The sequence below is a fragment of the Colobus angolensis genome, unplaced genomic scaffold, assembly GCF_000951035.1.
Source record: "Colobus angolensis palliatus isolate OR3802 unplaced genomic scaffold, Cang.pa_1.0 Scaffold32, whole genome shotgun sequence".
Lineage (NCBI taxonomy): Eukaryota > Metazoa > Chordata > Mammalia > Primates > Cercopithecidae > Colobus > Colobus angolensis.
In genome coordinates, this window is record NW_012116488.1 from 68,379 (window position 1) to 71,571 (window position 3,193).

A 3,193-nucleotide genomic window follows, 5' to 3' on the forward strand; every position below is an offset into this window, starting at 1 on the left:
TCTCTGCCGCCGCCACGGAGCAGCCCCGGAGGAAGCCGACGCACGGAAGCAGCTGCTACCCGGTCGCCGCTGAGCCGGGCCCGCGTGCACGGGCGGCCCCGAAAGGCGCGGGCTGGGAAGAACGCGGGGCTGTCTGCGGGGATAGAAGGTCGGGCTGGCTCCTGGCCAGCGGCGCCTCCGAGCATTCGTGAAGACCCCGGGTCGCGCGTCACCGGGGCTGTTCCCGCGATGCACCTGCACCTCGGGCCTGCGAGGACGGCGGCGAAGACGCGGGGGAGGGAAACTCAGTCCTTCCTGGACCCCCTGGCTGGCCGCGCCCACGCGAGGCGCAGCCGGAGAGATCCCGGCCCCACCTTCCTCCCCGGCCTCTTTCGCCCCCGACCTCCTCCTCCAGGCAGCCCTCCCGGTCCTCCCAGCCCCGCCTCGGGGCCCCCACCCGAGCAAGCCCCTCCTCTCCCTCCCCGCCCACCCCCGTCCTTCCCCGCCCGCAGCCTCCTTCCCTCCGGCGCACCGCGACCTTCAAGGCGCCAGTAGGAAGACTACGCTCATCACCCCGCCCACGCGGGTTCCTTGAAGCTAAGGGGCCTCCTCCTCGGAGCACCTACTGCACCTGCCGAGCTACAGGGCGGCGGGAGCCAGGGGGATGGGAGCAGGGGGTGGGGAACCGCGGCGCCACAGGAACTTGGCAGGAAGTGTGGGGGAGATGGCGGGGCACCTCTGCGGCCTCGTTCAGCGCTCTCCCAACCCCCGAGCTTGCGGATTTTTCTCTGCACCAGGTGTCGCTGAGTCTCAAAGATCTCAGTTCCCTCAGCTCCACCCACCACCGTCCAGCCAGAAACCAGCCTCACCTTAGCACCCCCAGCGCCCTTCCTTCCCCTGTCCCCATCCCATCAAAAGTGCTGTGGCTCCCAGCTCTTGGAATTCCAGGAATCCCCCAATCACCCCCACACACCCCACCCTGCGGGCCACCCTAGACTGCCCCCACAGCACCTGTCGAGCTGAGCCTGCAGCACACCCACCACAGCCCTAAGGCAGGGCGAGACCCCTGGGCTCTTTTAAGTCAGTGCGTATCTGGAGGGATGGTCTTCTACCAAGGCCGGAATCTCAGTGGCCAGTGTGCGGAAGGGGGTCTCTGAAGGTGGCCAGTCAGCAGCAGCTGGCTGAGGTTAGCAAGGGTTTCCAGAAGGCCCCCCAGCCCCTGTGCACGGCCAGTACTCGAGTTCCCCACTGGACGCCAGGCCACTGGGTAAGTCCCTGGGCTCAGGGTAGATGGCAGATGAGGACGCACGTGGGGCAGTGGTGCCTGGGTCAGGGGCAGAGCAGCCTCATCAGGCCCCTGCAGAAGCCGGGCCTGGCCTGGAGGGGTGAGGAATGAGGACAGGGTTGGGGGGTGGAAAGGGGGAAGGCCAGGAGTCCCCACGACTCCCCCAGTGCCTCTCAGAAAGGGAGCCAGCATGAGCTGATTGACCCGCTGACCCGAGGCCAGTCCCACCCGCCTCCAGGCCCCTCAGCCTGCTGAGCCTTTGGTTGGGGTCCTGCAGAGCCCCCCTCCCCACTCCCAGAAGGCCAGGAGGGCTCAGGGGCACTTCTGAGGGTCTGGGAGTTGCAGAGGTGAACTCAGAGTGCCAGGGCTGGGTGCGGGCTGTTTAGGGTGCCCTGGACTCACCCTGCACAGGGAGCCCTGGCCTATGAGACCCTGGAACAGCCCCCTTGGGAGGGCAATAGGCAGCAGAAGGGCAGGCGCCAGTGACAGCCTGCAGCCAGAGCCCCGCTGCAGCTCCCTTGGCACTCCCCAGCACACACGTGCATGCACACACAGGTTTTCCAACTGTTACGGTTTATTGAGGGCATTAGGGGTTACAAGGGAGCTCTGGGCATCTGGGGGCAAGGCCTGGCATTTGCCTGGACAGTGGCCCAGCAAGCAGCTAAGGATGGGGTCTCCACCACCTGTGCAGAGAGACACAGGCACAAACGTGAGTGCAGCATCCACGGCCTCCCTTTGGGCCCCACGCGTGGTCAGGCCTCCCTGGGAGGGGGCATCCGCATCCTGAGGGTGGAACCAGGGGGCAGGATAGGGGGTGGGGTCCTACCTACCAGGTTTACTTGAAAGTGTGGCTCTCGGCTCCACCCCGCCCAAAGCCTGCAGAGAAGGTGGAAAAAGTCGACAGGTTGGGGTGGAGGAGGCAGTGGGGTGGGGCGGGGACCAAGGGAGCATACCTTTAGGCCCAAACATGGCTGCATAGCAGGGGTGGTTGCAGTAGGGTTTGCCTTCGTGCTGCAAGGAGAAGGGCCGTGAGGGGGTGCCATCACCCCTGGCCCCTGCCACCAGGGTAGGTCCCACCTACCTCAGCGTGGCCCCCAGAGGTCAGCGTCTTCCCACATTTCTCGCACTTCAGGCAAGGCCGATGCCAGTCCTTGCCCAGAGAGGTCACCCTCTCGGCTGCAGAGGCACAGACAGGCCCCGGTGAGACGCTGCAGGACGCGGTGCCCGCCGGCCACTGGCGTATCCGCCTCTTGCAGCCAGCTCTGCCCAAGGTCCTGTGCACTTGGGCTGCATCCGCCCAGCCTGGCAGCCCACCCTAAGGTCTCAGCACCCCCATGAGGGGGACATCTCCAATCTCCGGAGCCAATACAACCAACCAAAGCGCGGGGTCGCTGGTCCCCGGGGCACTTGCCGGTGTGGCCTGGAGTCTTGCTCCTGAGGGCTGGGTGGGGCTGGAGGGCGGGGCCGAGGGTCAGGGGTTGCGGCTTAGGTCAGCAGGGCCTGGGGCTGGGCCTGGCTGCCGGCTTTCAGCCCGGGGCCTCTGCGGTGGCAAGGGTGGAGCCTGCGAGAGCCCTTCTTGGCGGGGACAGTGGGGACTTCCCACTTCCCCCCTCCCCTCGGGGCGTGCGCACGCGGGGCAGGAAGGCGGGCGCCCGAGATCGCGCCCCGGGCGTCGGTTTCCGCGTCTGTTTCTACTTAGCGCTGAGAGGCGCGGCCCAGCCCTGCGTTCCTTCCAGCCCTGCGGGTCCCCCACCCAGGGCGCGTCCGAGAAGAGACGGAAGAGACCGTAGGACCCAGAGACGGGGAGGCTCTGAGTCCGAGAGAGCCCGCCGAGCGCAGGAAGACCGCGAACAGGCAGAGATGGCCAGGGCCCTCGGATGCAGGGGCCACCACCCTCACCCCGGGGCAGGCGGCGGGCCAGGCTGAGGC

General features: G+C 67.3%; 1 long non-coding RNA gene across 1 annotated transcript; it reads right to left on the reverse strand.

Annotated features, from left to right (window-relative positions):
- Positions 1–1,818: 1,818 nt before the first annotated feature.
- Positions 1,819–2,751, reverse strand: LOC105518400. The gene is made up of 4 exons (XR_001002812.1): positions 2,346–2,751; positions 2,218–2,275; positions 2,095–2,140; positions 1,819–1,947 (listed from the first exon to the last, which is right to left on the reverse strand). It is a non-coding gene; the product is annotated as an uncharacterized LOC105518400 (long non-coding RNA).
- Positions 2,752–3,193: the final 442 nt, after the last annotated feature.